Source organism: Nuphar pumila, chromosome 4 (assembly GCF_984573655.1).
Source record: "Nuphar pumila chromosome 4, dmNupPumi1.hap1.1, whole genome shotgun sequence".
NCBI lineage: Eukaryota > Viridiplantae > Streptophyta > Magnoliopsida > Nymphaeales > Nymphaeaceae > Nuphar > Nuphar pumila.
This window is the reverse complement of record NC_143252.1, coordinates 45,019,621-45,045,793: the sequence shown is the minus strand read 5'-3', so window position 1 is coordinate 45,045,793 and position 26,173 is coordinate 45,019,621.

Here is a 26,173-nt window from a genome sequence, read left to right as displayed (position 1 = left end):
TAAAATATCTTTTAGGGATTGTCGGGAGGTTCATCGCATCTGCCTTCATCTCGACAATGCTTTGGACTTTCCCTGGAAGGATCTGTCACAAACTTCGTCATCTTGGAGATGTTTCAAATCTTCTTTGGCCCCGGGGGTCTACTCACTTAATTTGCCTTCATCTTGACGACAATTGAGAGATCCTCTTTGCGGATATTTAATTGTAGCTTTGGTGATTTTGAGGAGATAGGGCTTGAGTAAATGCTTTTTTTTTCTAGCGCTCAGGATATTTCCACTGCTTCATCTTTACAAGAATGGTCTTTAAAGATGTGCCATAACTGCGATCAATACCAATCATTTGTGGCTTTGCAATAACATTGAATCTTCTTTTCTAGCCATATCGAGGATTTATCCTTCATCCTTTTGGTTGGCCAATAGAAAGAATTTGAATTTTGAATCTCTTTTCGCAAAAGCTTCACTCTTTTGGGAGTAATGCTGAAGGTAAACTGAGGTAAAAATTTGTGTAATAAAGTTTTGAAATCAACAAGTAATTGATCGACAAATTGACAAATTTTTTTTGAAATCCTTGGTGACAGAGAGCATTTGAGGTCCGGCTCAACACATCCGTGACGAAAATTCTCCTCTCTTTTTCCCCAAAAACAAAGACTCGGGCTTAGCCCTTACTGAATGGGAAATGAAAATTACTCCTCTCTTCCCTGAAGAGGAGGTGTTTGCAAAATGAACTTTCGAAGAGAAATTAAGCTTTCGTCAAAGCTCCCTAATATTAGGCTTCTCTTATGGAAAGGGGGCCGATAGTAGTGAGGTCGGAAAATCGGGTCATGAAGGAACGAGTCCATCACACTCTCTCTGAAAAGAGGGTCCTCCATGATGAAAATGGCCTAGTAGGAAATTGGGGTGCCACAAAGAAATCGAGTCTCCGTCGAGCCTCTCCCTTTAAAAGGATTTCTTGTGTGAAATTGGAAATTGTTTTGCAAACGGTTCACAAAGACACGAGTCCCTTCAAACTCTCCCTGAAAAGGGGCTAAGTGAACGAATTGGATAGCATGCGAAAAGAACGAGCTCCCTCGAACTCTCCCTATAAAAAGGGTCTCTCGCAAGAGAAAATGATTGAGATTGGAAATTGGGAAATTGATTGTTGGAAATTGGGTGACCAGGAGGTCGAAATTGGATGACCTAACGGTCGAAATTGAGAATTGGTTGACCAAAAGGTCAAAATTGTGTGACTCGGAAGTCCAACTTGAGAATTGAAAATTGAGAATATGAAAATTGGGCGACCAGGAGGTTGAAATTGAAAATTGAGTGACCCGAAGGTCGAAATTGAATTTAAAGAATTGGAAATTGGGTCAAAATTGGAGAATTGAATGATCCGAAGATTTAAATTGGAAATTGGATGACCCGAGGGTCGAAATTGGAAATTGGTGGGCAAAAGGTCAAATTTGAGAAATTGACTGACCCTGAGGATCAAAATGGCTTGGATCCACCTAGGAGAATAAATGGTTCGGGTCAGAGCTTGAATAAGGTAAAAAGGTCACGAGTCGGAACCCGGATCAACAAAAGAGAATGAAGAGCTCGGATCAGAGTTCGAACAAAGTAAAGAAATCACGAGTTGGAACCCGGATCAACAAAGGAGAATGAAGAGCTCGAGTCAGAGCTCGAATAAAGTAAAGAGATCACAAGTCGAAACTTGGATCAACAAAGGAAAATGATGATTTGAAGGAAAACCCGAGTCAGAACTCGGATCTTCAAAGGAAAATAATTTGAAGGAAAACCCGAGTCGGAACTCGATTTTTTAAAGGAAAATGACTTGGCCGAAAACCCGAGTCGGAACTCGGTTTTTTAAAGGAAAAATGATTTGGAAGAAAACCCAAGTCGGAACTTGGTTTTTCAAAGGAAAAATGATTTAAAGGAAAACCTGAGTCGGAACTCGGATCTTCAAAGGAAAAATGATTTGGAAGAAAACCCAAGTCAGAACTCGGTTTTTCAAAGGAAAAATGATTTAAAGGAAAACCTGAGTCGGAACTCAGTTTTTTAAAGGAAAATAATTTGAAGAAAAACCCGAGTCGGAACTCAGATTTTTAAAGGAAAATATAGACCAACTTGAAAGTTGGATTTTGAAACTGTACCAGTTCGAGCACTGTTTTTTTTTTTTAAATAATATCAGTTCGAGCACTGGATTTTGAAATAATACCAATTCGAGCACTGACTTTTGGTTCAGTATTAATGATTGTTTTCAATTTTGAATAACAATTAGAAATTATGATGAGACTTGTTTATTGAAATCCCAATACTGACCAAATTGATGTTAATGCAATTGGGTGCAAATGAATGCAAATTGATGCACATGGATGCATAAGTGTGTGAAATGAGGAATTTGTTTATCCTGCCTGCATATAGAACAAAATTTTAAAAATGCCCCAGTGTAACTAGGAAAAGGAAGTTTGATCATTATTGAAGAAAATAGGAGGATTGCAAGGGAAGAATAGATACTTCAAGTATAGAACTTTTTCAAGTGTCGAGCATTAATGTGATCTTGTAATTCTACCCCATCGACATTGATGAGCCGATATGAGTTGCGGGGTAATGCTTCTTTGACGACATAGGGGCCCTCCCAATTTGAAGACCATTTGCCGTCGGGATGATGCTTAAGATAAGCTGTGGATTAAAGTACTAGATCATTGACTTTGATTCTTCTTTCGATGACTGACTTCGCATACTGCCTGGCTATTTGTGAACACCCCAAATTTTTCAAAGGTTTTTTAAAATGACCTTTTGCCCCTGGCCCTCATTCTCTGAGAAGATAAAAGCAATTTCAAAGCCAAAATTCGGTTGTTCTTCAGATTTTCTGAAATAAATTCCAAATTAATGTATCCAACTTGATTCTGGATCCGAATCTAGTGTTTTTAATACATATTTCCTCAAAATCCGGATCCAAACCCATTTCTGAAAAAAAATTCTCAAAATAGTTTTTAAATTCTCAGAAAATTTCCCTTTTCGTAAATATTTTACGAAAACACAAAAAAATTAGTTTTGACCTTTGGTTTCTCGTAAAACTTTAGGATTTTATTCTAAAAATGCAAAAAAATGGAAAAATAAGATAAAAAAAGCAAAAAAATTGGGAAAAGCTACGAGAAAAACAAAGGATTTTTAATCTTTTTTAAAGCCATTTTGCCGAAAACCTCATTTTTAAACCATTTTTCAAAAATTTCCTATAAAGGGGACCTCCTTTATAAAAAAAGGAAGAATTCCAACAACCCCTTCCCGTGCATTCCTTCTCTCGTTCACCATCGTCCATCTCTAACAATCTTCTTCACTCTCCCACCATGGATCTTCAACGAACCCCATTCTGGAAACCTCCATTGAGCCCTCCATCCTCCGATCGTTGGCCTCTCTCTCCCACCATTGATCTGCAACGGAAGTTTGGTTTCTCGAGTTTTCTCCTTTCCTCTATAAAGGAAGGCCAGCCAGAAACGGGAGCCCATCCATTCTTTACTGGCATCCATCGTTTTCCTCTTGACCCATCATCAACTTCATCTGATTCTTCCATTGATATTTCTTTTAAGCAAGGTTTTCTTTGAGGAATTCATTTTTTTTCTCCGGTATCCATATCTCTGAAACAAGGTCCACGGCAAACTAACTGGAAGGAGTCATCTGCCCACCTTCAACCTCCAAAAGGGGTGTCATCACTCGATCACATAAGCTCTTTGATTCCTTTGTAAAGCCCAGCCACCTTCACGCAACAACTCTTCCTTCCCCTCGTTTCCTGGTTCCCGTCTGCCTCAACTGAAGGAGCTCAACTGATTCCAGCTCTCCTGAGCTGAAAGTTAGTAGCAAAGGACATAATCCAATCTGCAAACAAGGTAAGAGCCTTTTTCTTTCCTTTCTTTTTACTGATCCTCTCTCGATTTTTCCTATTTATGGTTTTGTGGCCCCATTAAAGCATCCCTGGTAGCAGCGAATTGTTTATGGCAATATCGCTCTGCCTATATGCCACATCAACGAAATGATCGATTCTGACATCCATTTTTTTTATATAACCCATTTTGTTGAATTTCTTCGGTTCAGGTAAATGTAAATCTCAGTTTTATGCTATTTCAGGTTTGATATCCCTTTTATCGTTCATTATATCATTCTCTGTACCTTTCGTTTTGTGTTTTACACCTTAATCCATCATTTTCTTGTTACTATTTCACCTCCGTCTGTGATTTCCTGTTTTGGATTCAACCTCCCCTCCGCTAATTCCCAACCTTATTTCTGTAATCATTTTTCTGTGAAATTTTTTTCTGGTTCACGTTATAATCCCTACTCTGGCTATTTGATTTTTTTTCTTACTTTTATTAGCCATTTCTATTTTTGGGTTTCCTGTAAGCATTCTGATTTTAGATATTTGACTATCCACCTTTGGTTTAATTAACATTGTCACCTGGTTAAACCGCAGGTCTGCAAGCTTTCTAGCTTCAGATCTGCGTTAAAACCATCTTCCATGTTGTATAAAGAGGGTTCTTGTTCAGCATAGCGCAGTGGTCCATTCTCACCCTGCCACATCCACTCAAAGGTGTTACATTCATTTTTTTTTTCTTAGAATACCTCATATCCCTTTGTTGCTTCCCTGTGATCTGCAAATCATCAATATAATTATAGCAATTATCCCTTCTTTTCATCCATGTTAGAGTTTTTATTTTTTTTTTTACATTTCCCTTTGCGGTAAAAGGGGAATAATGAATTGAAATCCATAAATTCTTCATTGAGGAAGCATCTCAATAGATCCATTCTCACTTATCTGCTCACCTAAGTGATTTGAGCTTTCAATAGAAGGTAAAGGTTTTTTTATCGTTAAAACATCTGATTCTTGGTTCCCTTTTAGGTAATTGGCTGGCATTTCTTTTTATGATTCAATTTTTGTTTATATTTGTGAGCCTCGATTTCCTTGTTGAGTAGTCTGCACTCGCATGCCATTCGTCATACATCTCCCATGTAATGACCTATTAACCTGCAACAGAGTTAAATACAATTCGTGAAAAGGAGGGTATGTACATCGATATCTTGCAAGGCCCCAATGTCTGTAATAATATGCTCACAGCAGGTTCCACTGTGCACGATCTCTTTTGCGTCAGGCTATGCACCCTTTTCTTTGCTTATCGTGAATATCTCACTTGAGTCATTAGGCTAGTTACAATCTCGTAGGTCTACCCCTGGTTTGTTGAAATTCATATATCCATTTTGTCATTGAAATAGTAGACAGGTAAGAAATATCAGAAAGATCTGTCACGCCTGCTCAGATATACATGCAAAAGGTTGGCCTTACACCCACCAAGCAAGATTTTGTGATTAACCATGATCCTCTCTGAATACCTGCTAGCTTCAGTAGTCCAATATATCTCTGATTTTCAACTGATTAATATATACTTTCTTTTAACATTAAATTATATTTATCTCCATCACTGATAGCTCTCGTATAGCATCTGGGTTTATTAATTCAAGGAATGAGATTTCTCATCTCATCTACCGAAAATGTGCCTCCCAATCTATTATGAAAATAGGTTGAGTCTGCTAAAAAAAACAAAACAAAACAAAAAAAAAAACAACTCACAGGGTGCTTTGGCTAAATAGGGTATCATCATATAAATCAACGTCGAACATAATATTTATTGTATTTGAAATAACATAATATGAGATATGGCATCTATCCATTTCAGTGAAAATCCACCTAGAGAACCGTATCTACTGTTCAGAATGCTGTGGTTCAATGGCTAAAATCATCATCACGTCAAGTATATGTTTATCCACATATATTATAGTATCTGAGAGGCAAAACTGGTTTGAAGTCAGTAAAAACTTTTTTTTTTAGCTCAGTGGCCACATATGACTTTTGAATACCCAATAAAAAAAAAAAAATCAAAGGTAGTTCCCTCTATCAAGTGACCTTTAGTCTTCTTTGGGCTTGCAATAGCCCTACAGCCATAGTAGAGCATTCCATGGATCTGTCTGTAGTAAAAAAACAAAACAAAAAAGGAGCTTTAGCCAGATTGGAATAAGAGCTTATTTTAAGGGCGTCTTACTGATGCTTTTCCATTGTCTCCAAATAGGTGTTGTTAACAGTACTTTATCTGCCATTAATGCCTCAGATATCCCTTCAATTTATATTTGTATTATCTATTTCTGATAAAAATAAAAACCTATATTCATAATGATGACCCAATCTTTTGCATTCGGTTTACACTTATGTGCAAGTATGTTAGCTACTTGAGGAAATATAAATATGATGAGTTGGCATCTTTTTTTTTTAGTTTCAACGAATTAGAATGATAGGGTAACTACATTGCTTGCCATATCATCATCTGCTGTACATTTTCGGCTCATCATCATATAAACCTTGTCCATTTGCTATATTCATTTCATATATAATATCCTCCACACTCTACACTTTGTCACTACACTTCCCTTCAATACCTTCACTACATGCGTCAGTCACTCACTTGCCACAGCATCATTTATGCACATATACTCTGTTAATACAGAGCTGTACCCATTATTCTGTTGTCACATAAACACCTTTTCACTCCCTTCTCACATTCACCAACCCTGCTTCACCTGCTGCATCAGCACCCACACTATCTTCATTTCACCTCTAGCACCTGCACCGATATACCACTACTTGCCACTTCACTACTTGCAAATAGCACACTGCTATACCAATACCCTGTTTCAGCTATACATCTTCATCTCCTCAAAACATTTTTTATTTGATTTCTGCACTTACCATGTCATCCACTATGTTCTTTTACCACACTTCCCCTTGTGTCTTCTTGTCCAGCTATATCCCCTTTCGCCACTATCTGTTACTCATGCAGCAACGCTGCCCATAATAACACAGACCTCAGTTTTTTTTTTTATTGCAGCATCCAAAAGTTGTCGGCTTTGCAGCACCCAAATCTTCTTACCCTTCCCCTGTGTATTCCAGCTATCAACCTCACTTCCTCAGCCTTCACCATTGATGCACATATGCCATAGATGTTCACTAGATGGTCACTGTTGTACCCCACATATAGCAGTACATCTAGGAGTTGTATCTCTTTAGCAGGTTCCATTGTATTAGCACTAGTATCTACTTTATTCATGTTCATCTCACTGACACTATCTTGCACACATACATCTTATTAGCTGTATACCTGTAAATTTCCTTCTAAATTACTATTTCCATAGGTATGCCGAAGTATTTTTGTTAGTTAGGCTCAATATGATATAAACTGTTTCCTATATATATCTTTATATGATACTAATCCTGTTTTGCAGAAAATATGCAATGTTACCCTCCTTCTGAGATTAGAAGCCTTGTAATTACAATTGATGTAATAGCTAGATACTAAATGAAAATTTATATTTCCTACTTTAGATAGAATGAATGAGCATTGTAAACATCATGAATTACTTGTTTTCATGCATTTTGCCTTTATTCCTCAAAATTCTCACAAATGGCAACACGAATGGCACGTGCACCATTTCGTAAGAGGTAATTAATCCTAAGTTGATGATTTACATCAATGGCCATAGTCAGGATGTAAACAAAACTTAGGATTTTTATCTTTTATAAAATAACACTGGATCCTTTTTAAAAAATCATCATATTTTCTTTAAATATTTTTTTTCTTTTATCAGAATTTAATTTAAAATTAACTCAACATATATACCAATAGCCATAGTCAGGGTATATTGAGAGTTAATTTCATTTTAAATTCTATAAAAGCATCAAAATGTATTTTATTCTTCACTTGAATTTAAATGTAGTTATTACATAATACATTCAATGACCATAGTCACAGATGTATTATGTCTTCAACCTCATTTTTAATTCATTTAAAGAATGGAATAGCTTTTCGAAAAAAACAATTTCAAATTCTTTAAATTCATTCATCATTCAGGACAGAATTGCATCATATCTTCAAAATTCTTTTCAAAAAAACCCAAGTGATTTTTAACATCTTTTCTTCAATTTCTACTTCAAACTCATCAATTATATCTCTTCTTCAAAGTCCAAAATTTTGACTTTGAAACCAAATTCAAAGTTCAAATTAACTTTGAAATTCTTGATTCATTTTCTAAATTCCAAATTCAAGTTTCAAACTCAAAGCCCAATTTGACTTTGAAATTCATCCTAAAATCCTAAAATCAATTTTGAAATTCCAAAATCCAAAGTTAGATCCTAATCTCAACTTGGATCCAGATTTCCAAGTATGAATCCAACTTCACTTTGGATCTTGGACTTCAGATCCAAAATCCATTCTAGGATCCAGATCCCCATTCTACTTTGGATCTCAGACTTCAGATCCAAATCCATTCTAGGATTCAGATCTCCATTCTACTTTGGATCTCAGACTTCAGATCCAAATTCCATTTAGGATCCAGACCCAGTTCTACTTTGGATCTCAGACTTCAGATCCAAATCCATTCTAGGATCCAGATCCCCATTCTACTTTGGATCTCAGACTTTATATCCAAATTCCATTTAGGATCCAGAACCAAACTCTACTTTGGATCTCAGACTTCAGATCCAAATTCATTCTAGGATCCAGAATCCAATTCCACTTTGGACCTCAAATCTTGGATCCAATTCCATTCCAATTCTTAAAACCAATTCCATTTCATCCCAAAATTCAAATCCAATTCCCATTTAGGATTCTAAATCCAGAATTCAATCTCTCCTGAATTTCAACTCTATTTAGATTTAGATTCCATCTTTGAATTCCAAACTTTCAAATCAATTCTATTCTATTTCTCACATTTTATTCTGATTCTAAACATCAAAAGTTAGAATTCAATTTCATTTTCATCTCTATTCTGATTCAAAATCCATTTTACGACTTTGAAATTTCCTTTCTCCTCCTTATCTCAATTTCAAGATCCTTCCTTTCAAAGTCAAGATTTGTTCTCAAACTCTGATTATTCTAAAAACTTAGAACTTTAAATCTTAAGTTCTAAGTTAGAAATCATTTCTTCACTCCCTTATCAGATTCATCTTAGAAATACTTGAAGAAATTTCCAAAATCATTTTTCGAAAGAGCATACATCCTTGCATTAGCACAAGCATGATTCATTGTGCATTTAGACTTAGGATAAAATCTTAGATAATTTCTTAGCAAAACAAAATGCATGAATTCGACCCTTGGTTCGATTACCCCTGGTAAAGGCGCCAGGAACGGTCGAACCTCGTACCAACGAGCGGATCTCGTCTCTCAGTTTTTCTCGCAAATATTTCAAAAATGGAGGAGAGTTATTTTCTCAAATACTTTCAAAATTAAGGTCAAGTGAGACCCCGCAAAAGAGTTCCTCTCTCTCTTATTTTCTCTTCTCTCTTTTTTTCTGCCTTTTATTCTTCTCCCTTCAAAAAGGAGGAAATAGAGGTTGGAAAGGAAAAGAGAAGAAAGAGGGAGAATATTACGAGAGAAAAAAAATAAATTTTTTTTGCGATGATCATAGTTTTGGCGACCGTGATGGGACTCATCTCCGTCCGGTTGAATTATGCCTTTTGCTTTGCTTTGATATTTTCTAAGTTTTTATTCTACATATGTCAGCTTCATTTCCATGCAAACCTTAGGAGCCTAGACTCTATCCTAAGCTGACATCATTGCATATAGGATTTAAGTATGGTTTGGTAGGACCATATTGAGGAGATTATTCCATGCTCACATTAGACTTAGGTCTGAAATACAACTCTCCTCAATTTTAGGGATTGAATGCAAACAATGTATGCAAGTGTATGTTGCTCTTCATTTTAATCTATCTCTTTAGGACTTGCATTAGAGCCATCCGATTTCTTGCATGTTGAGCATATTTCTAAAAAACCTCCTTACCTATATTGTCCCGGTCTTCACGTTGCTGGGCTGTCTCACTGAACCATAGTTCGGGAAGGAGCCTCACAACTAGACCACTTATTTGGGTTCGCGCCTGTTATCGTCGCAAAATTTTTTCCGTCTTCCATTCCTTGCGGAAGATAGATGGAAAGGCTTTCGCGATTCAAACTTGACCGGATTTTGGAAATTATTTTAAACTACTCGCCTCCGTTTTGAAAATTGCGGGAAAATCCATGGGATGGGGCTCGACCTGTCGGTACAAGGTTCGACCGTTCCTGCCGCATTTAACAGGGGTAATCGAACCAATGACCAAAATTGTGCTTGACTTAGCGAAATTATTGAAATTGTGTTCTATCCTAAATGCACAGAGAATTCAGGCATGTGCTATGAGAATTTTGGAAAATGTAAATTGAAAAATATGACGTATGATTAGAAAACATTTGGAGTTGAAAAGCATTTCTCAGGAAAAGATGGAAATCAATCTTGTTGAGAAACTCTGTTTTGATGTCACATAATATGATACACTGTCGTATTTGATTTTATATGATATGATAATATGTCCTCTTGAAAAATGTTATATTATGACTGAATATGTTTTGCCATAAATCTAACGAGTATTTGATGCAAGGATATCTCACCCAAAAAGGATGGAGATTTCATGTTCAAGTACAACTAGTGCAATCATACTCCTTGAAGAAAAAGCTTGATGAGCCATGCATTCCTAAAGATCAACTGAAGAGATCGGCTACCTCAAGATGAAGATTTTTTTCTTCTTTAGAGTCATATGTAACAGAACCTTCAGGAACATGCATATTGCATATTACATACTCATTCATAAAAACTATATCATAAAAGTATACGATAGTTTCAAAAAGCTCCTTTTTGAAAACTAATAATTGTACCTTCTTACAACCCTTTATGAAAAAGGTATTTTGACATGATTTCAAAATGTAATAATTGTACCTTACATCATATACAAGACAACATGAAAAGAAATGTAGGAAAAAGACAAAACATGAAATCGGCTACATAAAGAAAAACAAATATAATATATTTTTGAAAAGACTCTAGTTACCTTCTTTTAAAGAAATGATTTCAAATATGGGTAAAAAACAAAACATGAAAATCGGCTACATAAAGAAAAACAAATATAATATGTTTTTGAAAAGACTCTAGTTACCTTCTTTTAAAGAAATGATTTCAAATATGGGTAAAAGACAAAACATGAAAATCGGCTACACAAAGAAAACAAATATAATAAAGGTTTTGAAAAGACTCTAGTTACCTTTTTACAAACCCATAGAATGTCGACTTACTTGAAGTCATCATTCTCTTTGTATAGCATTAAATATCTCCTGTAAGAAATCCTTGTTAAAATATCCTTCTCAAGAATGTCGACTTTCTTGTAGTCCTCATTCTCTCTGAAGACTTTGAAAAACACAACATAAAGAAAACACTTGACATGACTATGTACAAATAAATATCTCAAAGCACTCATTGTACTTACACTCATTTAAAGTAAAGAAGTACTTATGTACCTCAAATCATTAATTAGAATAAAGACAAAACCACTATCCAACGTTCAATGTACTATTGTAAGAAATAGACTTTTGACATAAAATATGTATTACCTAAAATATTACAACGACTAGTGTACCCTATATTTTTACTTTTATGGAAAAAGACTTTCGAATTTCTCTAAAGATGTTTTTGAAATGACATATCATTTCACATCTCAAGAAGGCTAAGATTTCAAAATGTAACGACTACTTTTTTAAAAGCTATATAAACACACTCAAATAAACTATTCAACCATGGAATGGACATGTGAGCTTACAACGAGAAAAATTTCTATTCGATATTTGAAAAGAGAGCCTTGAAAAAGAAAGAGAAAAAGAAAAAAAAGAAAAGAGAAAAAGTCAAGTCCCGCTCTTTGACAAAGAGTATCCTCTGAGTGACAAACAGAACATTCTGAGAATCCTTCATTCATGCATTCATATCATTCTGAAGGTTCTATAGGAAGTATTGTAACTCTGTTATTCACTGTTTTCCTTCTTTGTTGAAAGAAGTAGACCTCTGTGAAAGAGGGTGTTGTCCTTCTGTGAACACCCCAAATTTTTCAAAATGTTGTAAATATTTCTCAAAAATACAAAAAAAAAAATAGTTGTAAACCCCTTTATTTCCCTTTAGTTTTTAAAGTTTTATTTCAAAAACACAAAAAAAAAATATACAAAAAAGAAAAAAAAAAGTAATACAAATCAATTTTAGAAACCTCCTTTTTAAAAGCCTCTTTTAGCTCAAAGAGCCCATTTTCAGAAAAAAATCTTTTGAAAACAACCATCATTTTGCAAAAACCTCCTTTTTAATTCATTATTTTTAAAATTCTCCTTTATATTCTATTTAACTTAGATTTTAAACCCTTTAAAATTATAAAAATATTTTTTCTAAGAAAGGTCACCCGATACTGCCTCAGCCGTAAGACCCTCCAGAAAAATGGGAAGAAAAGGAGGAAACAAAGGAAGAAAAACAGGAAGAAAAACAGGAGGAAAGAAGGAGGAAAAGAAGCATAAAAGAAGGAAGAAAAAGAGCAGAAAATATGCAGGAAAAGGAGGAGGAAAAAAATGATAAAAAGAGAGGCATTCAGCGATTGGTGGGGATATCTCTCTCTCTCTCTCTCATCTCTCCTCTTCACTTTGAGTTTACGTAAGTTTGGAGAAGCTCCCAAACCTTTCTTTCAGACCCCTTCAGCCAAGGTGAGTATTCCTCCTGTATTCCCTTAAAATTTCTTGTCATAGCATGATTAATAGATTAGAATCTGAGTTTTTATCTTCCTATTTGCTGCATTTTTAATCTTTGTTTCATATATTTTGATTGAGCCAAAAGAATTAAAGTGATTTGATCTTTTTAGATCAAATCCTTCTTTCAAATGGGCTACAATGAGTTAGATTTGTGTCTCAGCCATTTTTGTTTTCTTTTAATGCATTCTTTGTCTTAATTTTTCATCATCCATGCATGCATTCATGTTTTAAGGCATTAGATCTCATCTTTGAACATCTACAGATGTGCAGTTTGCTTTCATCATGTTCAGTTTTTTTTTTTTTTCTCTAGATTATACTTTGAATTCTGGTGCATTTTATATCTATCAATTTGTATATAACCAGAGCTCATTTTTACTTGAATTGTTTACTGAAACTTCATGCATATGTCTTCATGCTCTCCACCAAAAATCAGATCATTCTGAGTTTGTTTGACCCACCTTAAAAATCGAGATTCAAAACCTGTTATTTTGCACCGTCACAATTTTAGCAAAAGCAGGATCAACTTACGGAAGTGATTTCTCCCTAACCAGAGATGATATTTTCAATATATAAAAAGGTTTGTTTTTTAAATTCAATCTTGTTTGTCCATACCAAATTTCAGTGATTTCTATGGTGTTTTCATACCTGTTTCGGATCAAAAACCACAACCCTGTCACCCTGTGTCATTTTAACGGCCCAGATTTTGATCCATGTTGTCATAATTTTATTTCCCTAACGGGAGATCATTTTTCAATTCTGTAAAATGGGTTATCTTTGTTTACATGTCTAGTTCATCCTTGTAAATTTTCAGATTTTTTCATGGTCGTTTGCTATTTTATTTTGATTAAATACCAACACCCTGTATCCAGATTTTGCACATGTTCTGATTTTGACCCCCATATCATGACTGCTGTAGCACCCCTTCAACAAATCGCCATTTGGTTGACAACATTTTCCAGTAAATCGTGGTTACAATTTTTGGGGTCTTCAATGAGTCCCTACTACGATTTGTAGTGTTTTTGGGTCTCCAACAAGCCCCACAACGATTTATAGTGTTGTCTGGTCTTTTAAACTATGATTTGTAGTTTTTTCGGGTCTCCAACGACCCCTACAACGACTTATAGTGTTGTCCGGTCTTTTAACTACGATTTATAGTATTTTTGGGTCTCTAACGAGATCCACAGCGATTTGTAGTGTTGCCAGACATCGCTATAGCGATTTGTAGTGTTTATCGCTAAACACTACAACGATTTGAGATACAAATCGCTGTAAATCGCTATCCGAATCAGGACCAACTTGTCAGGGCTATATCTCCCTAACCAGAGATCGGATTCCAAATTCGTAAAAAGTGGTGTCTTTGTTATGGAGTCTAGCTTTATCCTATAAATTTTCAGCGATTTACGTAATCATTTGATACCCCATTTGGATCTAAAACCAGACCCCTATCAGTCGGCCTTATCGAAGTGACACAGTTTTTAGTTCATTTTGTAAGAGTCATATCTCCCCAACGGGAGATCATTTTCCAAATCCGTAAAAAGGGTTCTCTTTCTATAGGTGTCTAGTTTATATCTGGAAAGTTTTATAACTTTCTACGATCATTTGATATCTCAAGTCTGCTAAAAACCGAGACTGGTTACATAATTTCAAATTCTGTAACAGGCTCATTTCCTGTTTAAAAACAGTGACTTCTCGAAGTCGCCATTTTCAAACCAAAATTGATTTTTCAATTCTGTAAATTGGGTTGGTTTCTTGATTGAATTGAGCAACTTTTTTATCAAACTTGGGAGAAATCAAATCTGTTTAATCTGTGTAACATCCTGTTTACTGAAACCTGTCTGTTAAAATCCAATTTCTTGTTTTGAAATTAATGCTCGGATGTTTTGATTATAACTCTAGTTTCAGAAATGATTTTGATATTCTGTAAAAAGAGAGTGCTTTCTTACTAATCTGTAAGTCCATGAATTTATTTTAAGCTAAACTTCAGTTGTTTAAGATTCCCATCTATCCAAAAATGCCTTTCAAATGTCTTCACAAAATCATGCATCATATGTGTTTATTTTGTTTATTTTTCTTTATCTCTGAGGCATAAAAGGCTAATTTTGGATGTATCCTTCAATTTTTCAATAATTGAGGGAAAATCCATAAAAGCCTACACTTATTCCTAACAAGTTTGCTCATTTTGCAGGATTTTCTGTTTTGTTATTTCCTTTTCAAATTGTTGTATCAGTTCAAAGATTGTAATAAATCAATTAATGAGAAATTTACTTTATGCTTAGTTTAGAATGAATGAGCATATAGTTTAACTTTTCATTTCTCATGATCAATGTGTTGCATTTTTATCTTCATTTTCAATAACACTATGGTGAAACACGAATGACACGAGCACCATTCTAATAAAAGGTGATTAAATCCTAAGTTGATGATTTGCATTTATGGCCATAGTCAAAATGTGAACAAAACTTAGGGTTTTCATCTTTTATGGAATAACATTGGGTCCACACTGGATCTCTTTCCAAAAATCATCATGTCTTTCTAAATATTTTCCTCCTTTATCAGTGTTTAATTTAAAATCAACTCAAAACATATATCAATGGCCATAGTCAGGATATATTGAGAGTTAATTTTATTTTAAACCCTATAAAGGCACCAAAATGTATTTTATTCTTCAAATGAATTTAAATACGATTATTATATAGTACATTTTATGGCCATAGTCAGAAATGTATTATATCTTCAATCTTATTTCAATTCACTTACAGAATGAAATATGCTTTTCGTAACCTAATTTCAAATTTCTTTTAATGCATTCATCATTTAAGATAGAATTGTATCAGCATTTTCCACCTCTTTGAAGCCATTTTCAAATTTCCAAGTGAATTTTGGAATAGTTTTCAAAAGATGTTTTTCATTCCTAAATTTCAAGTCATTATTTCATTCTACTTCATAAATTCAATCTTATTTCCTAAATTTCATTTTCGATTTCCCTCTAACTTTAAATCCCATTCCAAATACCCATTTTTTATTCCCAATTTTCAATTTTATTTTTCTATCTTTGAATTTTACATTCCAATTTTGAAATTTATTTCTTATTTCTCTCAAAACCCCAATCTCGATTCTTAAATCAATTCTAACCTCAAATTCTAAAAAACTTGACTTTGAGTTCGATTTTTAGATCTTCAATTTCAATGCTTTCAAATTCATTTCAAATTCTTGAATTTCAAAAATCGTCATCTGATTGGTGACATCCTTCAGTAAATCGCTATTGCGATTTACCATGTCTTTCCATAAATCATTGTGCGATTTACCATGTCTTTTCATAAATCATTGTGCGATTTACAATGACTTTTAGTAAATCATTCTGCGATTTACGATATTGCGATTTATCGCTTCTTTTAGAAAATTGTTGTTCCGATTTATAATATTCTTTAATAAATTTTAAGTCAATTTCTGAATTTTCGGGCCGTTTCTTAAAGGATATTTTTCAAAATTTATTCCCAAAATCACTTGGAAATTCTCAAATTTTCTGAAGTACTTCTAAAATATGCATTCTTCTCAAGTTCAAAATCATTGCACAAGCATGATTCAATATGCATTTAGGACTTAAAATAAATACTTAGATAATGTTTTAGCAAAGCAAAAAGGCATAAATTCGATCCTTGGTTCGATTACCTCTGGTAAAGGCGCCAGGAACGGTTGAACCTCGTACCGACGAGCGAATCCCGTCTCTCCATTTTCCCGCAAAATTTTCAAAACGGAGGCGAGTGATTTTTCAAAATATTTCTTTGGTCAAATGAGACCTTGCAAAAGAGTTTCTCTCCCTTCTTCCTTTTTCCTTTTTCTCTTCTTCTCTGTCTTTTATTTCCCCCTTTAAAAAGGGAAATAGAGGCTAGAAGGGCAAAGAGAAGGAAAAGAGGAACAAGAGGAAAAATTTTGCATGATCACACCTTCTCTGTTGAGAGAAGAAGACCTCTGAGGAAGAGGGTGTTGTACTATTTATCCGGTGACTCGGATGTTATAGTGGAAAGCTCAAGTGGTTTGCTTGAGGACTGGATGTAGGTCTGGGTATTGACCGAACCAGTATAAATTCTGTGTTTTATGTGTTGTGCCTTATTGCCTGATTATTTTATTTTATCGATCTTTATTGTATTTCACTATTCACCCCCCCTCTAGTGGAATTTCATTTGGTATCAGAGCAGGTTTGCTGGTTTCGACATAACAAGTCTTCCAGCACAAATGGCATCTACCTCTTATGCTCGTGATATTGAAGGTCAACACGCATCTCGTCCTCATTTTTTCAATGGCTCCAACTATGGATACTAGAAGTGCAGAATGGCTATATTTCTCAAATCCATAGACTTTTCTGTATGGAAAATTATTGAACATCCATACACATCTCCATCCACAGACTATAACTTATGGTCTGATGAAGAAAAGAAAATGGCAAACCTAAATGCTAAGGCTATGAATGCCTTATATTGTGCCATTGATCAGAATGAATTCAATAGAATATCTATATGTGAACATGCATATGATATTTGGCATTCTTTGGAGGTTATTCATGAAGGAACCAACAAAGTGAAAGAAGCCAAAATCTCATCTCTTGTCAGAAAATATGAGTTGTTCAAAATGAACAAAGATGAACCCATCACAGAGATGTTTACCAGATTCACCAACATCACCAACGATCTGAAATCTCTCGGTGTAACTGTAAACACCCCAAATTTTCACTCACCTCCCCAACATTTCCACCAAGCATCAACATCCAGCCTCTGAAATCGCTGGAGGGCAAAATGGTCATTTTCTGAGCCGGACCTTGCAAAAGTCCAAATTTCATTTGCAACTCTCAAAATTTCTCTAATTTTAACTCAGATGTTCAAAATTTTATTCCTGACAGGAGACAGACATCTCCAAGTCTTGATTCAAGATTGCATTGCATAAGACATGTCATTGCATATCATTGCATGAGCATTTCAAATCACTGCACTGCACAGCATGTCATTTCGAGGTCCAGAACTCTCGATTTCAAAATCTTCAATCCAGATTAGAATTTTAACTCTTTTCAAAATTGATTTCAAAACCCTGGGTCTTCAAAATTATCAATTTTTCCCATTTTACCCCCAGGACTCTGAATTTCAAAATATTTCCTCAGGAAAACCATCTGGATAGTTTTCAATGTGGATTTCAGTCACTTCACCTTAGATTTTGCCCTTTTTGACAATTTCAAATATCTTTCTTTTACAAAATCGCCCTACAAGGGCCAACTCTTTCCAAAATTCCTGTTTTGCCCATTAGTCCAGATTTTATGAAAATTCCAAAAAGAAGTTGTGGTTTTATCCTTATTTCAATAAAGAAGCAATGTGGGACCCACACTGAGGTGGTGTCACACAAGCTTTCCTTTTGAAAATTTGAATTTTGAAAAACCCAAAAATATAGGAGCCTTGTCCCCTGGATTGGTGCCACTCTCTCCTCCCATTTACATGCCATGTGTCAGCATAGGGTTCACCTAGAGTTGGTGCCACATGTCACGTTCCCTCTTCTGCCACGTGTCAGTGTGGGGCTACCTTAAGAAGCTGCCACATGTCATCCCATTTTATCTGCAATGTGTCACCCTATCCATCCTGCGCCATGTGTCATTTCAAAGACTACCAGAAGATGCCAAGTGTCATAGGTTGTCCTATCTAGAAAAAGTGGAGTTTGTCTCCTCTGAGGTGGCGCCACTTGAAGTGTGTCTCCTGCAGAGGACACATGTCAACCCCTCCTTCCTTCTAGAAAAGTAGCCTGACACATGTCTTCTTCCTACTTTTTTTAGAAAAGTAGGAGACATGTGTCACTCCTAAATTCCTACAAAAAAGGTAGGCTTGTCTCCTCTGAGGTGGCGCCATCTGGAGTGTCTCCTGCAGAGGACACATGGCAAGCCCTCATTTCCTCAGAAAAAGCAAGTGCCATGTGTCATTTTCTGCTTTCTTCCGAAAAGCTAGAATTCAAATATTCAAAAATTCCCATAGGTGGCGAAAATCAAGAACTCCTACCTTTTTCATCCTGTCTGAGATGGCGCCACATGGCTTGGCCCACCTTCTCTCCCCTCTGCCACGTGTCATTCTCTGCTTCTTTCAGAAAAAGTAGAGGACACATGTCTTCTCCCTACCTCTTTCAGAAAAGTAGGAGACACATGTCACTCCTGGCCTTCTTCAGAAAAAGCAAACCATTTAAAATTCAAACAGGGCACTAGGTGGCGAAAATCCAGAGCTCTGATTTCCCAGATGGCCTATGAGAGCGCCACATGTCCCTTCCCTCTTTTTCCTCCCTCTTGCCACATGGCATTGTAGGAGCCACCCTGAGGTGGCGCCACATGTCCATCCTCCATTCCTCCAGGGCCAACCTCCATTTGAATTTCAAACTTCCCCCTGAGGTGGCGTCATTTGAGAAAGCCTCTCCAGACATCTGACACTTGTCCGCCACATGTCCAGATCTCCTTTCTCCAGAAAAGGTAGAATTCAAATTCCTCTGAGGTGGCGCCTTCTGAGCCCACTGCTCTGACCTTCTGACATGTGTCAAACACCTTTTGAGGTGGCACCATTCCAGGACTCCACTTGGCTCCATTTTTATTTTTTTATTTTTTTTTATTTTTAAAAAAAAGGTAGCCCACCATGAGGTGGCGCCACCTGAGGACTCCCTACAAAAGGTGAGTTTGAATTTCAAATTCCAAGAGAGCACCCTCTGAGGTGGCACCTTCTGGGAGCTCCCTGCAGAGAGAATCAAGCTAACTTTTGAAAAATTCCAAATTCCCCCTACTGAGGTGTCTCACCCACAAAATTTCCATTTTTTTTTATTCTTCTCAAAAATTAAAACACCTTTTGAGGTGGCGCCACCTGAGGGCTCTCTGCAAAAGACAAATTCGAATTTCAAACCCCTCAGATGACACCCCCTGAGATGGCGCCACATGGAGGGCTCAGATTGAACCTGTTTGAATTTCAAAATTTTTCAGAAAAGTTATAAAAACAAGGGTTCATGCCCAGCCTAAAGAAGAGAAGAGGGATCATTTTTTTTTAGCCCTTGTGAACTTGGAAAATCTGACCTAGCCTTCCTAAAATCCGATTTTGAACTTTGGAAATCGTGCCCCCTTTGGCGCATTGAAGAAGGTGGAGTAAAGTTCGTGTCGTGGCCAATCTGATTCCAACAGAGCTCGATTTTTATGAACCATCTGAAGCTCGGAGCGAAGGACGAAGGAAGCTCGTGATAGCCTCCCCTTTCAAGAGCTCCTACGCTGCGTAACGAAACAAGGTGCACTTCTTTTCCCATTGATTTGATTCCATAATTCGAATCGGGGGTCGTTTGAAGAAAGAGCTCATCCGAGGGATGGATTGAGCTATTCTCATAAAACGACATATATAAAAATATTCAATCATGCCTCCTTGATGATTTTTAGCATTCATGCATTTAGCTAGGTTTAATTTGCATTTTATTTCATTAATTTAGCATGTTTCATGAATTAATTAGGACTAATTTAGCATTTATTTCAATTCTGCTCATTTTCAGTAGTTCTCTATTTTTGTCAGTCAGTCCACACGTCATTTCATGCAATTATTTTTTATTATAAATCATAAAAAAATCATGAAATGCGCCATTAGGTGTCTCTCAAATTTTGCCAAAAATTCGGAGGCATTTGAATTTGTTTACTGCGGTAAACATTTAAAATGGCAAGTCGGGTTTTGTTACCCGGGATGCGTTTTGAAAATCATTTGCCGACTTGTAAAATCGAGATATCCCTCATGGGAGATCCGATTTTAGATCCGAAAGATGTTATGAACTCGGAAGAATGTCTAGTTTTTAATATGATGTTATCCGATTTTTATGATTTTTTTTAATGTCTGAAAAAAATCCAAGATGTCGGTACACGTGTCAGAGCCTAATTTGGGCCTCTGAGATCTTGGATCGACTTAGGGCTATGGTTTCTCTTTGTGTGTTGCTCCAAATCCGACACTGTAAAAAGTGAAAGTGGTGTCCGAGATGTCCTCCGTTTGAATCTGAAAGTCTGTAATTTTTAAAACAGTGTTGACCCCTGCTTCGGATTTTTCTTGTCAGCCCCCTGTTTTGCTACATTTGTCTGTTCTGTTAGTTTAGGCAGGAATAGTTATATTTGTATCGGTGTTTATGTTGATCAAATGCCAAAGTCATAAACATGAAAGTTGTTCATGTAGATGTCGTGCATAACTCTAATTAATTTCATAAATTTCCATGGCGGTTTTGTATTTCTTTAGCATTTTTCATCAGATTAGTGTGATTTTTACATCTGTCAGAACTAAATCTCTGTTATTGAACTCACCATGGCTCAAATCCCGAGGCTATAAAAACCAAAAATGTTTCATTTCGGGTCTTTTAACAGTCTGAAAAATATCAGAAGTTTCCATTGTGTAAATCTTGCATTATCATATTAGGCATTGCATTTGGTTCGGATCCATAGGCAAAATCCACCATTTTAGGACTTTCCTTGAATTTTAGCATTTAGATCATATCATTTCGTGATTTTTAGCATTTTAGGTTGTTTATCAGAGTGTTTAGATGCTTCATACCGAATTTGGTGCAATTTGGAATCCATTTGAGGTTCGGATCATCCATAATACCAAAATAGGGTCCCGCAGGACCCAGATCCAAGCGAAAAACAAGCGAAAATCGCTATTTTTGATAAATTGCAAAATACCAAATTCTGATTTTACAGTCTTAATGTGTCTAGCAGCATGTCATCATATCTCTTACTGCATTTCATCATCATTTGATTCAATTTGAACTTCAAAATCTCAATTTTACCAAGTTTTCCTTCAAAAAACCCTGATTTTAAAGGTGTAACTTTAATTTTAGGGGTATTTTGGTCATTTTGACCCCAATTCCGAATTTCAAACTGTTTTCCACTGAATTCCCTGCATTTACATCATTTCAAATATCAAGGAAGCATGATCATAGGGTTTATATCTAATTAAATCCAATAATTTCATAATATTATTGGAAAATCTTGGAAAAACCCACATATTTGAGCTAACTTTATTTCAAGCTTGGCAGAGACATTCCAAAGAAGGAGCTGAAGTCTGCAAATTTCTTTTACTTTCCTTATTTAGTGATGTAATAATGTAAATTTTGGAATAAGAGAGTTAATTTCCTGCTTAGACTAGGATGCATATCATATAGTTTGAATTTATGCAAATATCCTGCTTATGTGATGCATACATCTTATTTCAAAAGCACTATGGATGTTCACAAATGGCATGTGCACCAACTCTTAGGGAGTTGATGAACTCGGTGGAATCCATATTTACGGCCCTAGTCGGAATATGGACGAGACCTAGATCCATCATCTTTCTACTAGTCACATTGAGTCTACACTCTTAGGCTATCTTAAAATGCACATCATATTTCCAAAGTTTTCAAAATCATGTGCATCAAATCAACTAAATTCTGAACATATTCATGGCCACAGTCAGGATATGTGAAGGATTTATCTTGACTTAATGCATATTTTTCCAACAAATCTTTTAGAAAATCTTTTCAAAATGCATTCATTCACTCATGTCATTTGCATCATGAGATCATTGATTTTCTCAAGATTTTCTCAAGAAAACTTCATTCTCAAGAAATTGATTTCTCAAGAAACTCTAAGGATTTTTCAAAATCGGTTTTCCAAAGACAAGTTTTTTTCACAGTTTTCCCAGGAAAATGATATTTTCTTAAGATATTCAAAAGAGTTTTCCAATCTTTCTTCAAGATCCAAAATCGATTTCCAAATATTTCAAAAGGTAAAATTCCCAGGATTTCGATTCCCCAAGTTTTGAATTTCCTTCTCCAATGAGCTTTCCTATGAATTTCCATCATTTTCCTAAGAAAAGTCTCAAAGTCCAAGTTTTCCTAAGAAGTGCTTCCCTTTTCAAAAAGTCCACCTTTTCTCAAGAATCACTTCCATTTTCCCAAGATTTTCAACTATTTCTGAATTTTCCACATCTTTATAAGCTTTCTCATGTTTTCAAAAACCCCTTTTTTTATCTGAGTTTCCTGAGAAATTGACCTTTTTCCTGGGAGATTCTTTCCAACTCCAAATGTTTTTCTAAGCATACATCATGTTTTCCAACTGGCATTTTCCAAAATCTCATAGCACATGCCTGAATTCTCTATGCATTTAGGATAGAACATAACTTTGATAATTTCGCTAAGTCAAGCATAGTTTTGGTCCTTGGTTCGATTACCCCTGTTAAAGGCGGCAGGAACGGTCGAACCTCGTACCGACAGGTCGAGCCCCATCCCATGGATTTTCCCGCAATTTTCAAAACGGAGGCGAGTATTTCAAAACAATTTCCAAAATCTGGTCAAAGTTTGAATCGCGAAAGCGTTTCTCTCTTTTTCTCTTCCGCAAGGAGGGGAAGACGGGGGAAAAATTTCGCGACGATAACAGTAACATATTCCCAGACAGAAAAGGTGAAGAAAATCTTGAGATCTCTCACAACTGATTGGGAGAAAAAGACTACAGCCATTGAAGAAGCTCAAGATTTATCTAAGCTTACTCTGGACGACTTAATAGGCAATCTTATGGCCTATGAAGTCCACATGAAAGAAAGAAGGGAAGAAGAACAACCGATAAAGAAAACTCTAGCTTTCCCAACTCTATCTGAGAATGAAGACTCAAATAAAGAATCCGAAATTGCGCTACTAACCAAAAAATTCCAGCGCTTCATGAGAAGGAACCGGCTTCCAAACAAGCACAAAGAAAGAAAAGATCCTAAGGAAGATCCCATGTGCTATCAGTGTAATAAGCCAGGTCACTTGAGGCGTGACTGTCCCCTTCTCAAAAGAAAGTCCAAGACCGAGGAACCAAAGAAGAGGTTCTTCAAGAAAAAGGCTCTGCATGCTCAATGGGATGACTTAGAACCATCCACCAGTGAAGAGTCAAGTGATGATGAAGCCGAAACTGCAAACATGTGCTTCATGGCAAACGAAAGCTCTGTAAGTGAAATTTCTGATTTTTCCTTTGAAGAACTTCTAGATGCTTTTCAAGAACTATTTGAAGAATCTAGAAAATTAAGCTTCAAAAATAAAACTTTAAAATCTGAAAATTTAGAGCTTTTCCAGAAAAATGAAAAACTCAGCAGTGAAAACTCCGAGTTGAAAAAGAAAAATCTTCTTATTACTTCTGAAATCTTATCCACTAGCTTCAAGACTAAAAATCTGCAAGAAGAAATTTCAGAATTAAAAAGTAAAACTGAAAACCTTATGAAAACGATTTTCAAGTTTACTAAAGGAAAAGAGAACTTGGATAAACTCCCTATCTTCTCAAAAAGTCTCTTTCTACAAGAATGGTATTGGCTACTCTCATTTCAACAAGCCTTCTTGTATGAATCAAAAGACCACTTTTGTGAAAAGTTCGTCTAAACCAAATAAGGAGTATTATAATGTTAATTTTTTTAACTCTTCTAAGGTTGTAGACAAACCCAAATCCAAATGGATATGGGTTCCAAGGTCTAACAAAAAGAGACCCGATTGGGTACCAAAAAGAAATTTTACTTAATGATTTGCAGGCTCCAAACAAGAAGAACAGATGGATTCTAGACAGTGGATGTTCAAAACACATGACTGGACATTCAGACCTCTTTGCTGTTCTTCATAAAAAAGAAGGAGGAACCGTCACCTTTGGTGATAACAACAAAGGTTTGATAATAGGTATTGGTAATATTGGAAATATAGATAAACCTCTTATCAAAGACGTTCTCCTGGTTAAAGGCTTAAAACATAACCTTCTAAGTATTAGTCAAATGTGTGATACAGGTTATAAAATTAGCTTTAATCATAATGCTTGTCTTATAGCAGACACCAACGAAAATATTATCTTAAAAGGTATAAGAAAAAATAATATATATGAACTATACCTAGAAAACATCACAGAACATTGCCTCATAGCTAATAATGACTCTCAACATCTATGGCACATGAGAATGGGTCATGTCAATTCTAAATACATGTCTAAATTAGCTAAAGATAAGTTAGTACGTGGGTTACCCAAAATATCTTTTAAAAAGGATTATTTTTGTGATGCATGTCAATTAGGAAAATTGTCAAAATCTTCTTTCAAATCAAAAAATATCATTTCAAGCAAAAGACCTTTAGAGCTTCTCCACCTGGATCTTTTTGGTCCTTCTAGGGTAGCTAGTCATAATCACAATAAATATGTTTTTGTCATTGTAGATGACTACTCAAGATTTACTTGGGTAATATTTTTGAAAAACAAAAGTGATACGTTTTGCCAATTTGAAATTTTATGTAAAAAATTACAAAATGAAAAATCTTGTTCTATTGTTAAAATCCGTAGTGACCATGGAGGAGAATTTGAAAATGAACTTTTTGAAAAATTTTGTAACTTGCATGGTATTTCTCACTTTGCCTTTCCTAGAGCTGCACCTCAAAATGGTGTAGTAGAAAGAAAGAATAGAACCCTTCAAGAATCTGCTAGAAATATGCTCCAACACAATAATCTTGCTAAATCTTTTTGGGCAGAATTTGTTAATACTGCATGCTACATAACTAATAGAGTTCTCATTAGACCCTTATTAAATAAAACTCCATATGAACTATTCTATGACAGAACTCCAAGAATAGACTATTTCAAAGTCTTTGGTTGTAAATGCTTTATCCTAAACACAAAAGATAGCCTAGATAAATTTGATGCTAAATCTATTGAAGGCATATTTTTAGGATATTCAAGTCATAGTAAAGCATACAGGGTTTTCAATAAGTGTTCTAAGTCTATTGAAGAATCTATGCATGTTAGTTTCTGTGAATCTATTGATCAATCTGTTCATAAGCAAACTAACGATGATGATGTTGAAAGTACAGATTTATTTTTAGATAACACAGCTAAGTCTAATGAAGATGATCATCAAAGAACATTTGTCGATATCAAAGATCATCCTCAAAAGCAGATTTTGGGAGAACTGACAAAGGGGGTTCAGACTAGAGCTCAGCTAGAACGGATTGCAAATATGGCATTCATTTCTCAACTTGAACCAAAGAAGATTGATGAAGCCATCATCGATGAGTTCTGGATGCTAGCCATGACTGAAAAACTGAATCAATTCCAAAGGAATGAAGTTTGGGATCTTGTACCAAGACCAAAGGATCATCCAATCATTGGGACAAGATGGATCTTCAGAAACAAGCTAGATAAAACAGGTAATGTTATAAGAAACAAGGCAAGACTAGTAGCTCAAGGATACAACCAGGAGGAAGGTATTGATTTTGATGAAACATTTTCTCCTGTTGCTAGACTTGAATCTATTAGAATGTTTTTAGCATATGCAAGCTATATGGATTTCAAATTATATCAAATGGATGTTAAAAGTGCTTTTCTAAATGGTTTTATAAATGAAGAAGTTTATGTAAAACAACCTCCAGGATTTGAAAATGAACAATATCCAGATCATGTTTTCAAACTCATACGTGCTTTGTATGGTTTAAAACAAGCACCTCGTGCTTGGTATGATAGACTTAAAACCTTTT